The following is a 14,602-nucleotide window of genomic DNA, read 5'->3' as shown; positions in this document are numbered from 1 at the left end:
GGATGTAACGGTGGTAGATTCGGCTAGAGAAGAAGAAAGAAAAAGAAAAGATTAATCCTAAAGAAGAAAACGGCACAACCTAAGTCCCTAATGCCGAAAATACTTACCTAATACCCCTTTGTCGAAATCCCCTCTATTCGGCTAACTCTATCTCCCTCTCAAATCCCTAAACCCTAAACCCTAAACCCTAAAACTCTAAACCTTAAACCCTAAACCTTAAACCCTAAAACCCTAAAACCTTAAACCCTAAACCCAGGCTTTCCTCCTACCACTTACAAGCCACCTTTTTAGCTCCTTAGTGGCGTCACTTAGCCACTTTACCAGAGGCTCTCTTGTGATACATTTTACCCATAATTTTTAATAAGACCACCTATCCAAAGCCCCTAACTTCTTAAGTCCAAAATTCAAAAATTCTACCGGGTTCTGGCCATCACATGGGCCTTCCATAAGCCCATTTACACACTCCAATTATAAATTTCATAACCATATACCAAATTTTAAAAATTTACCAAAATCTCGCGAATCACGGAAAAACCCAAAAATCAGGATGTTACAGAGCGTCTACTTCATGTATTCCAGCAGCTCGTCTTCCTGATGCTTCTCGATTGGTAGGCCATTGGTAATTGTTGTTGGCAATCTTTTCAATGATTTCATAAGCCTCATTATAAAACTTAGAAAGGAAAGCACCATTAGCAGAAGCGTCCACTACAATCCTCGCGTGAGCATTGAGACCATTATAAAATGCCTCAAGTTGGATGCAATGTGGGATTCCGTGTTGAGCGCGCTTCCGTAATAATTGTTTGTACCTTTCCCATGCCTCATACAAGGAATCATCCTCCATTTGTTGGAAAGTGGTGATCTCGTTCCTCAACTTAGCATTCTTGCTAGGCGGGAAATACTTCATAAGGAATCTTTCTGCTAACTCTTGCCATGCGGAAATTGGATTTGGTGGCAATGAGTTCAACCAGGCTCGAGCTCTATCCTTAACTGAATACGGGAACAACTTCAATCGTAATCCATCTTCGGGTACTCCAACTAACTTGAAAGAATCACTCACCTCCATAAACAGACTTAAGTGTAGGTGAGGATCTTTAGTAGGCATTCCACTGAATTGGCCCATTGTCTGAAGCATCTGGAACATGACTGGCTTCAGCTCGAACTATTGTGCCTCAATTTTGGGTTTCCTAATACCCAGATTAAGATCATGAAATACTGGCACGACATCCTGTCTTAAGGTTCTATCCCTATCATCAGCAATAAGGATAGGATTTTGAGCAGGGTTTGCTCTATTTCCTTGATTCGAATTTTTGAAGTTCATCTCTTCAGTCCTTCTCTGACTTGTTTGTCTTCTTCACTGTCGGAAAGTTCGTTTAATCTCAAGGTCTAAAAGGAGTAAATCGATGATTCGATCAATACTCATAAGCACCTGAAATAATCACAGAAAAATTAATTAAATTAAATTTAAACAGAAAATTAAACCAAAATGCAAAACTAACAAATTCACAAATAATGACTTTTAAAATAGTCCCCGTAACGGCGCCAAAACATGGAACGATGGAAATGTGCAAGTGTACACAATCACAACAAGTGTTAAAGTGACAAGTAAATGTCGAGTTATGATGTAATACCACTTATCCGAGACCGTCGCCGGAGTCAAGCACGAGGCGTTACCGGACTTAGCTTACTAATTCGGGGCATAAAAATTTGCTTTTAAAATTAATTTACTTTCATTCATTCAATATGTCCCTAAAAAGGGTCCTCGAACCCTAAAACATGAAATTGAAACGGTTCGAGAACAAACCGGGATCGATAAAAATTTTCCAATCACTTAAACAAATCAAAACAATTTATTTCATTTTTCATAAATAAACTGTCCATATGCATCATAGTCACTAAATAAATCATAACTCGAGTTAAAAAACTCGAAATTAAAAGCCATAAATTTTCTTTGAAACTAGACTCATAAATATTTTTACTAAATTTGTTTCAGAATTTTTAGTCTAGGCAATTAGTATATTTTATTAGTAAAGTTTCCCCTATTTCAGTGTTTGCCTGCTCTGACCTCTGTTCACTACGAAATAATTTTCTCGCTGTAAAGAATTCAAATAACCATGATGTTTATTTCTCTTAAGATTATACTCAATAAGGAATATATACATATAGATTATAACTCCTAATTATTGTTTTACAATTTTTAGTGAATTTCTAAAGTCAGAATATGGGATTCAGAAATCACTCTGACCCTATCTCACCAAAATTTAAATATATCATAAAATACAACTCCTTTATGTACTCTGTTTCTTTCATATAAAAATAGACTCAATAAGATTTAATTCTATATCTCATTCACTATATAAATCAATTTCTACTATTTTTAGTGATTTTTTAAATTTTCATCATTACTGCTATCCGATACTGTTTTAAAGCTAATCTCACCTTTTTCATGATTTCCATGGAATAACTAGCATTTAGGCATACATAACACCAAACATGTCCTTGATTAGCCATTCCAATAGCTAATCATTATCAAGCATTTACATACCTTTCATTAGCCATATTATAAGATCATACACACAAAATAGCTACGATGTTATACATGCCATACTCAAAATGAAACGTCTAGCTATACCAAAATAATCCTTGTGATAGTGTGCCCGGACCTCTAACATACTTTACATCCCCAGGTTAGCTTGACAAAACTATAAAAAATAAGGAAAATAAAGGGGGTAAGCATTAATCTTATTAAGTTTGCATGCAAATAAATAACAATAGTCATAAGAATTATCTTACTACTTGGCATGATACTACTTAATGCAACTTCATTAATTGTCATAGACATATTTTAAACTTCTTCACTTACTCACTTACTTAAATACTTACTTAATCAAATTTATTAATACATTTTACTTACCTTTTTCCTTATCAAGCACACATGAACACTATATACTTACCTTTGCTCTTCTAGCATGAACTTGTCTTACCTTTTTAGTATAACTCGTCTTACCTTACCTTACCTTGATATTCTCTTTAAATTTTCCCGTTGAACCACTTGGAATACTAAGGATACACGGGTATCTTACCATTGCCATGACTTTTCATGGTCTTACGTGGTATCCTTTTGAAACTTACTATTGCCATGTCTTAACATGGTCTTACATGGTATCCTTGCCTTATGAACTCACCAATGCCATGCCTTGGCACGGTCTTACATGAGACCTTTGCCTTATAGTAACTTATCAATGCCACTTTCTGAAATGGTCTTACATGGAATCCTTGTCTTAGAAACCTTACCAATTTCCATGCCTTGGCATGGTCTTACATGGTATCCTTAAACCCTAATGTCATGACATTTGTATCCTACACATTCCTAAGGTTCAACCGGGACTTTCTGAAATTACTTCTCCGTCAATTCATGCTTGAGTCTTCTTTGAATAATTTCATAAAATAAATATACACATGCTAGAAATTAACAACGTTAACATAAAGTAATAGAATATTGCATTTATTTACCGCAAACTTACCTCAAAACCAAATACGAACAACTACATCGATTTAGTCCACTATCTTTTTCTTTCCCTGGTCTAACTCCAGATTTCGTTCTTCTTGATCTATAATAACAAATTTAGCTTATTTAATATCACATTTATTAAAATAGTCCTTGACTCAAACTTTGGCCAAATTACACTTTTGCCCCTAAACTTTTACATATTTACACTTTTTCCCCAAGGCTCAGAAATTAAACTTCATCCTATTTTCTTATTTTTTATGACATGATGATCATTTTCCCTCCTATGGAAACATCAAATTCTCACTCTAACATGTACTTATGAACATTAGGTATTTTTACCTATTATGTCATTTTACTCGTTTTCACGTAAAATCGCTTAGCAAAAGTTGTTTAACACAATTTCAACCTTCATATTCTACCCTAAAACGTCAAAATAAACACATTTCACCTATGGATATTTTTCCAAATATAAACCCTAGGTTAAATTATTGCTAGAATAAGCTTAATCAAGTTACCGGGACTCCAAAAACATAAAGAACATTAAAAATGGGGCTTGGAATCACTTACTATGGAGCTTGGAAGCTTGAAACAAACCCTAGCTATGGAGAACCCTTGACATTCGGCCTAAAGAAGAAGATGAGCACATTTTTGCCATCTTTTTCCCTTTTTAATTCCTTTATTTGACACTTTACTAAAATGCCCTTTATTAAATTTTTTAGTTATTTCTACCTATGTATATCCATTTTTGTCCATGAAAATATAATGGTCTAATTACCATTTAAAGACCTCTACTTCAATTATGCACTTCAATTTAGTCCCTTATCATTTAGAACTCATATTTATCAACTTTTGCAATTAAGCCCTAATATGAAAATCAGGCATGCAATCACTGAAATTTTTTATCGATATTCTAACTCATGCATCTAATCACTCGGTAAATCATAAAATTAATCGCAATAAACTTTTCTATCTCAAATTCGTGGTTTTGCAACTACTATTCTGTTTAGGCCCTATTTCGGGATGTTACATATCATACTCACATGGACTGTGAAAAGAACTTTATATTAATGTTATTTAAAACACTTTGGTGAAGAAAAATAATTGTGTTAGATTAATTACATTTCTTATCTTAGAATTATTAAACTCATGTTTATATTGTTACGAATAAATTCACGGCAACTCGGTAATTTTCTAACTTATGAACATACTCACCTACCAAAATCCATTCATCTCTTGGACATATCTCTATGTCAATTCAATCAATTAAACAAATCTTAATAGGAAAATATATTATAGCACATACATACTTATTAAATTGAAATAATCTCTTAAACATATCCCTATGTCAATTAAAAAATTAACTTGATTTAATAAGCACACAAAAGACTATGTGAGGTAACAAAGTATCCTTACATTGAAACAGTTTAATCATAATAATATTGCAAGTTATGCAAGGCAAATATATTGGTAGATACCGTTGCTAATTTAACCCTCAGCTACCTTAGATAATTAAACATGCACTGATTAAGTACTGTGTCTATTAATTATAATTTCAATTCGTTTAAATAATTAATTCATTAGTTACCTAACAATTGTAATGCAAGAATAACTTAGTCATGATTTTTACTTAATCAAGCATCTTACCGAGGCTTATAACAACATAAACACAATTTTAACAATTTAAGAAAATGAAATGCAATCAACCTAACATGAACTAAATTCAAACTAAATTGATTAACTTAACCATTCTAACAGCATAAATATTCATAGATATGTTCATCATAACAATAACAAAAATTAAAGAGATAGAGAACAAGAATCAAATCCGGTGTTTTTCCGTGGCTTGACTAGCTTGGTCAATTCTTTGTTCTCTATTGTCCTCGTCGATCAAAGCTGCTACGAACACTTCAATGTTGCTCCAAAATGGCTGATGAACACCTATTTTCCAAGGGAAGAAATCGGCAAGAGAGCAAGAGAATTTAGAATAGCAAAGAAGAGAGAAAGTGGAGAGAAGAGAGAAAAGATGTGAATGAATTGAGGTGTGTTGAATGATCAGCCTAGGGGGTTTTTATAGCTGAATATGGCTGCTAAAATTGTAACACCCCTAATCCCTATCCGTTGCTGGAATAGGTTTATGAGGCATTATCAAACAATATAACATTTACCAAACATTCAATACCGCATATCACTCATTTACATACACAAAGTCCCTTAAATAGGTCTATGAGACCTTAAAACATGCTTAAGAGTGATTCGGGACTAGACCGATCTCATAGAAAAAATTTTGAACACGTAGAATTCATGAAATCATAGGTCACACTCCTGTGAGAACAGGTCGTGTGCCTCACACAACCATCAGACACGCCCGTGGCACAGACCGTGTAAAAACAGGGCATACATACTGACTTGTACCACACGGCCAGAGACACCCCCTTGTGCCTTGGCTGTGGGAAAATTAGGGAGGTTGCTGAGTTGGATCACAAGGCCGACCACACGCCCATGTGCCATCTCGTGTGCTTCACACGGCCAATACACATGCTCGTGTGTCTAGAACATGACAAAACTGTAGGGTATACTGCCTTAATTCGAAAGGGTACCCTAGGGGACACATGGCCGTGTAACAGGACTGTGTGTCACACACTACTGAGACACACGCCCATTCCTCTACTCGTGTGGAAAAAATAGGTTATTTGTAAAGCCATTTTGCCACCCTAAAAACACAAGCATTCATAAGCATAGATAACTACATTTTTATAACTCAATAGGTAGCCAAGATAACCATTTCAATACACATTATTTGCCATATCAAAACTTAAAAATTAAATGCCTAAATACCTATTTAACATCATGCATAATCCATTCATTTAACATCTACAAATCAAGACTCACTTGCATAATTTCATTTCATTATTTTGCTTGACAAAGCATACCATAATTGAAAACATAATTCATCCAAAACAAAGTATCAGAATAAGCCAAATCATATGGCTTAACTTATACACAAAACATACCAAAGTCATGATGTTAAGCAACATAACTATCATATCTTAAACTAGCCTAGACATGCCATATTTACAAATATCTACAAACTCAAAAGTACCAATCGAAAATTGGATTGTGTGGTGTGTAGCTCTAACTTGTCAGAAACGAGCGAGCTATTGAGCCTCTATAAAACATGGAAAAAAACAGAGTAAGCTTTATAGCTTAGTAAGTCTGTATAATTCAAAATTAAACTTACTATTATACATAATCAAAGCAATGCTAATAATGTAATCAATTCAATTAACCAACACCTAATCACAAGTATTCCTCACATGTTAGTCATTGTAAAAATACATGAAGCCATCCATTAATACAATACTTTATGTCATTCCGAATTCATATATCATACATATAACATCAATAACACTTATAACCTGTAACTTATCCGTAATAACAATATTTAAGCCCGTTGAACCTATTAGAACTTCAAAGGATACTCGAGTGAACGATGTCAATAATTTGTCAATTCATTATCATATATGCTCTCTTTTGAGCCATAATCAATAAGCTCCTCCTGAGCTGATGAATAGTAAGCTCGATTGAGCTAAAATGGTAAGCTCTATCGAGCTGAACAGTAAGCTCTATTGAGCTAAACAGTAAGATCATATGAGCTAAAACGGTAAGCTCCAATGAGCTGAAAGTAGTAAGCTCTTACGAGCTGATATATCGGTAAGCTGTTACGAGCTGTGGTGAGTCCGCAACAAATGCAGCAGCTCAACCAAAATGGTAATCCGAGTAACATGTCACTTGTATCCAATAAATTCATACGGTTCAAACAGGGCTTGATAACAAATACATTATATCTATAAGGCATTTATACTTCAAATATTTCCATTATACGCATTCATTTCAATATTTACAAGTATATAAAAGTTCAATTCTAATTATACGAACTTACTTCGTTTCCTCGAATAAAACTATCACCTATTCGTCCACTTTTCGTTTTCCCCATTCTAGTTCTGGTATTTGCTTATCTTGATCTATATAATATCAAATTAACTCATTTAAACTCTCATTCAATTCAATTTAGCCTAAAACATTCATTTTGGCTAATTTACAATTTTACCCCTAGACTTTTGATTGCTTTGCAATTTAGTCCATAACACAAAATTGAAAAATTGCACAATTAGGCCATAGCCCATATTACCCGAATTTCCTATATACTACTAGCAGCCCATATCTTTCATTATTTCACACTTTTAACTACCACATTTTACATTTTCACAATTTAAGCCATATTTAACATTTTAATAAAAAATCACTTTATAAAACTTGTATATCTAACCTTAAACCTTCATAATCTATCATTACACATCTAAATACTCAAGCATTCAACAATAACATCATTCAAAATCTATAACAGTTTCAAAAACGAAGGTACGGGCTAGTTAGATTAAGCTGCAATGAGCTCAAAAACGTAAAAATCATTAAAAACCGAGGTAAAACCGTGCCTTAATCTAACCAAGAATGTGCCGAAACCATGGAAGCTTCAAAACCCTTATTTTGTTTCTCAAATTCAGAAATGAAGATGAAGGAAATAATATGATTTTGATTTTGTTTTATTATTATTAGCTTAATACATAAATTACTATTATAACCTGGTTATTATAACTTAAACATAATTTAAACAATATCCAAGAATGTCCACTTACATTATAAATGGAAAAATTACATAATAAGGACTTCCATATTAATAAACCATAGCTATTTAATACTTTTACACAATAAAATTTAAGTTTTATGCGTTACCTGATTTAGTCCTTTTTACTGAATTAAGCATTTAAACGGTAAAATTTTTTTACGAAACTTTCACATAATTAATCTATCATGCTATAGACCTTATTAAAATAATAAAATAAATATTTTGACTTTGGATTTGTGGTCTCAAAACCACTGTTCCGATTTGACCTAAAAACGGACTGTTACAACTCTCCCCTTTAGGGATTTTCATTTTTGAAAATCTTACCGGTAAATAGGTTAGGGGAATGTTTTCACATAGTTTCCTCGGCTTCCTCAATTCCATGTTTATGCCAAAGGACCTCCACTAGGGCCATATGTTTATTTCTCAATTCTTTGATTTCACGAGCCAAAATCTTGATTGGTTCTTCATTATACGACATATCAGGTTGAATTTCAACATCTAACGGAGAGATTGCATGTGACAGATCGGATCTATAACAACGTAGCATAGAAACGTGAAGAACATTATGGATTTTTTCAAGCTCTGAAGATAAAGCTAATAGATATGCTACAGGCCCTATTCTCTCGATAATCTCATACGGCCCGATGAAAAGCGGACTCAACATTCCTTTACGGTCGAATCAAAGAATCTTTTTCCATGGTGACACCTTTAAAAACACTCTATCCCCAACTTGAAATTCAATTTCTTTACTTTTCAAATCTGTGTATTATTTCTGTCGATCTAAAGCTGCTTTTAAACTGTCACAAATCATTTTCACTTTTTCTTCAGTTTCTTTGATCAATTCAACCTCGTGAATCTTTTTCTCACTCAATTCAGTCCAATATAATGGAGTTTGACATTTGTGACCATACAAAGCTTCATACGATGCCATCTTTATACTCGTTTGGAAACTGTTGTTGTATGCGAATTCAATCAACAGTAAGTATTTTTCCCAATCGCCCTTAAACTCTAAAATACAACATCTCAACATGTCTTCAAGAATCTGAATAACTCTTTCGGTCTGACTGTCAGTCTGAGGGTGAAAAGCAGTACTAAAATTCAACTTTGTTCCCAGAGCCTCTTGCAATTTCTTCCAGAATTGTGATGTAAATCTCGTATCTCTATTAGAAATAATGGATAGTGGCACTCTGTGTAACCGAACAATTTAAAAAATGTACAATTCAGCTAATCTGTCAAGTGAGTAATCTGTACGAACCGATATGAAATGAGCAGATTTTGTTTGTCGATCTACGACAACCTAGATAGCATCTTTCCTTTTCGGTGTTAGGGGCAGTCTCGACACGAAATCCATAGTAACTCTATTCCATTTCCATTCAGGAATCAATACAGGCTGTAGTAAACCCAATGGTACTTAATGTTTCGCATTGACTTACTGACGTATCAAACATTTTGATACAACTCTGATATATCCCATTTCATACCCGACACCAGTATAGCTATTTCAGATCATTATACATCTTGGTACAACCCCGATGAACTGAGAAATGACTACTGTGTGCTTCACGTAGAATTTTTTAAGCAAGCTATGTATTTTTTGGTACACAAATTCTATTTCAAAACATTAAATAGTCATCAGTTCCAATATGAAACTCTGAATCAGAAATAGACTCACATTGAATTTGTTTAGCTTGCAATTTACGATCATCTTTTTGAGTTTCACAGATTTGTTGAAGAAATATCGGTTTAGCTTTTAATTTAGCTAAAATAGACCCATCATCACAAATCATCAACTGGGTGTTCATTGCTCGTAATGCAAACAAAGACTTCTGACTCAGGGCATCAGCAACAATATTCACTTTTCCCGGGTGATAATCAATCACAAAGTCATAATCTTTCAATAACTCGAGCCATATTCGATGTTGCAAATTCAAATCTTTCTATGTCATCAAATATTTCAAGCTCTTGTGATCAGTATAAATGTGGCATTTTTCACCGTATAAGTAGTGTCTCCAAATCTTCAATGCAAACACAATTGTAGCTAACTCTGAGTCATGTGTCGAATAATTCTTTTCGTGCGGTTTCAATTGTCGTGAAGCATAAGCTATAACTTTTCCTTCTTGCATCAGAACATCTCCCAGACCGTTTAATGATGTGTTAATATAGATCACAAATTCTTTTCCTCATTCATGTTGTACTAAAATTGGTGCTTCAGTTAACATTACTTTCAATTGTTCAAAACTCTGCCGACATTTTTCTGACCAATCAAACTTCATGTCTTTTTTGTAACAGTCTGTCATTGGTGTCGTAATTATCGAGAATCCTTTCAAAAATCTTCGGTAATAGGCCGCTAAGCCCAGAAAACTACGGACTTTAGATGCGTTTCTCGGAGGTTTCCAATCAACAATAGTAGAAATCTTGCTCGGATCAACTCTAATACCGTCAGCTGAAACAATGTACCCTAGAAATCCAACCTCTTTTAGCCAAAACTAACATTAACGGAACATTGCAAATAACTGTTTCTCACGTAAAGTTTGTAACACAATTCTCAAATACTTAATATGCTCAGATTCATCTCGTCAATAGATCAGAATATCGTTAATGAATACAAAAATAAATTTGTCTAAATACGGTCTGAATATTTGATTCATCAAGTCCATAAAAATGGCAGGAGCATTAGTTAAACCAAAAGGCATGACAAAGAATTCATAATGTTCATACCTCGTTCTGAACACAGTTTTCGGCACATCTGACTCTTTGACTCGTAGTTGATAGTAACCTGATCTCATATCAATCTTTGAAAATACTGTAGCCCCTTTCAACTGATCAAATAAATCATCAATCCATGGTAGACGATATTTTTTCTTTATAGTCACATTATTCAATTGTCTTTAATCGATACACATTCTCATCGTACCATCTTTCTTTTTCACGAACAATACCAGTGCACCCCAGGGACAATAGCTCGGTTGTACAAAACCTCTATCTGTTAATTCTTGCAACTAAGCTTTTAACTTTTTTAATTCTGTTGGATCTATTCTATACAGAGCTATCGATATCAATGTTGTTCCCAGTACTAATTCAATACCAAATTCAACCTCTTTGATCGATAGTAAACCTGGTAATTCTTCTAGAAATACATTCAAAAACTCACAAACAACAAGTACGGATTCAATCTTTGATTTTGACACTTTCGTATCCAATACATATGCAATATATGCATTGTAACACTCCTAACCCGTATCCGTTGCCGGAATAAGGTTATGAGGTATTACTTGACTGAACAAAACTTCTATAAGGTCAAAGATATTTACCAGACATAAATTATCAACAATGAAACCTGTCTCATTGATTTTTCATAAGAGCTCTTATAAACTTCCAAAATGACTAACTATCAAAACATAACCGAATATCTAATAACATATTAACTACTATCAAGTTATAACTAAAACATTTCAACACATTAGTTCAATTATAAGGCTTCTCTAAACAAAATAAGTGAGCCATCTTCGCATGGCTATAATGTATACAAAGACAAAATATCATTCTACCTATAGTCTATCCTATACATGCCTTAAATCATGATGATATACCATCTTCTCAACTCACATAATGACTCGATAGTGTGATGATATCTCCGGCTCTTCCAACTCGAACTAAAGGATAAACCTATAAGGAATGGAAAAGAGAACACGGAGTAAGCTTCAATGCTTTGTAAGTTTTAAGCAATACAAACAATTAATTTACTTATAGCTCGATTATTTCAAATTTTCAAGAAATCATTCCTAGGTAATTGCCATTTCGGCCAAGTATCCATGAACATAATGCATATTTAGCAAATTCACCTCACTTGAATCTGAACTCAATTAAAACCAAATATTGAAATCACAAATAAAATCATAAGAACTCGAAAAGTATCTCATTAACTAGTTTTAACCATGTTTGCAACAAAATCACAAATTCACTACAAGCTATTTTCCTGAGCAACAGTCACTAAATTATTTATAACTGGAGATAAGAAACTTCAAATAAAGTACCGTTAATTTTTCCTTAAAATAGACTTATATATATTCCATCCATAAAATTTTCAGAATTTTTTGTTTGACCAATCAAGACCAGATTTTTATTGAAGTTTCCCCTCTTTCACTGTTTGACTATTCTGACCACTCTTCACTACAAATCAATTTTCTCATTATACGGAATTCAAAATATGTTATCGTTTACTTCATTTGAAACTATACTCATTAAGGAGTCTAAGAATATAAATTTTATCTTATAATCATCATTGTACAATTTACAATGATTTTCTAAAGACAGAACAGGGGATTTCAAAGTCATTTTGACACTGTCTCACTCCACTTCAAATATCTCATTATCTAAAATTCTTTTGCTTACATGGTTTCTTTTATAAGAAACTAGACTCATTAGGCTTTAATTTCATAATTTATTCAGCTTCTAATTCAATTTCCACAATTTATGGTGATTTTCCAAAATCACGCTACAGTTGCTTTCCCAAGCAGATTTATTACAAATTTGCTCTTTCACGCATTCCTTGCATTCAAATTATCTAAACATGTATATCATGTCATTCAAGATCGAAATCATATAACATAGGCATTAAAATGCTTCACTATCAGCTTTAGTTCAATTGAAACGAATGAAATACAATATCATATTCACATTTAATTTTCCAAGATCGTAATCACCTAAAAATAAAATCATATACTTCCACAAACCTTTCCACAAGGACCAAGTGTTTATATTTGAATATAAACATAGAATCACTTCACATAACTTCACATATTTACCGAATATATCACAATCACATTTATAGTCATAACACTTATTCACAGATGCATCACTTTATATATTTATAATTTAATTTAATTCAAATCAAAATCGCATACGAGTACATGATACATACCTGGCCAACTTAATATGTAATGCACTTTCAATTTGTCAACTTAGTGTAGGATCTTGTAATTGTATACTTTTATCAAATTCATCGACACTTGGCCCACTAGGTATAAAACCCGAAATTATATTATCAGCACAAAGCCTGCGGGACTTTAACCCGGATACATTTCCAGCACGAAGCCTGCGGGACTTTGGCCCGGATACATTTCCAGCACGAAGCCTGCGGGACTTTAGTCCGGATACATTTCCAGCACGAAGCCTGTGGGACTTTAGCCCGGATACATTTTCAGTGTCTTGCATATTTATTCACATGTTAACACATTTCACATAACATTTCACATTAGCAATTTAATTGCTTCATTCGAATATAAGCACAAAATGTACACCTACCTTTTAACTTTCGGTTCAATAATCATACACAAGGAACACATAATCTTTTCATTATCCTAGTTTCACTTTTAATAACCATTCGACTATATGCCATATTCACAAATTATTTCACACACAACCTCGATCAAGTAGGAACAATAGTCACAATCCATCTATTATACAAATATCCCATTCTTTGACTTTGTTTCATAATAGCTATTCTGTCACCACATATATACCATTCAATTCACATTAGACTTTATACAAACAAGTACAATAAAATTGTATACACATATTACACACTTTCACATCATCACTTAATAGTCACTCGGCCACATTATATACATAAATCATCAATTTCATATTCGGCTTTATAGCCGAAATTCAATATACTTATTGCAATTCGAACTTGTAAACGTCAAATAATTACTTATCATATTATATAATCTTAAGCGCGCAGCAAATCAAATATAATTACTTAAGGATTTACCTCGGAAGACGATAATCGGAACGAGACGACTAATCGACCATTTTGATTTTCCCCCCGATCCAAATCCGAATTCTACTTTTGCCAATCTAATTAATATCAAAATTAACTCACTTATTCAACATTTCATTAAATTTTATCTAAAGACACATAATTTGGGCATTTTACATTTTATCCCCTAACATTTCACATTTTTACAATTTAATCCCTATTTCAAAATAACACAAATTACTCAAAATTTCATCAAACCCATGTTAGGCCGAATTTAACTTAGGTCTCTAGCAACCCATTTCTTTTATTTATTTCACGTTTTGACCCCTCAATTTACAAATTTCTAAATTTAGTCCTTAATACACATTTTTATCAAAAATCACTTAATCAAACATGAAAATCAAACATCAAATATTTATTACTCATCATCAAACAACAAGATACTCAAACATTCAATAATGGCATCATCCAAATACTTTAACAATTTTAAAATTAGAGGTACGGGCCAGCTAGATTACGAAGCAACGATCTCAAAAACGTAAAAATTATTAAAAACCGAGACGACATGGACTTACATGCATGAACAACCATGGCCGAACCTTCAAAGCTTTGAGAACATTATTTTCTTTCTCACATTCGGCTATTGATG

The sequence above is a fragment of the Gossypium hirsutum genome, chromosome A12 (assembly GCF_007990345.1).
Source record: "Gossypium hirsutum isolate 1008001.06 chromosome A12, Gossypium_hirsutum_v2.1, whole genome shotgun sequence".
NCBI lineage: Eukaryota > Viridiplantae > Streptophyta > Magnoliopsida > Malvales > Malvaceae > Gossypium > Gossypium hirsutum.
Note: the sequence above shows the minus strand (reverse complement) of the source record.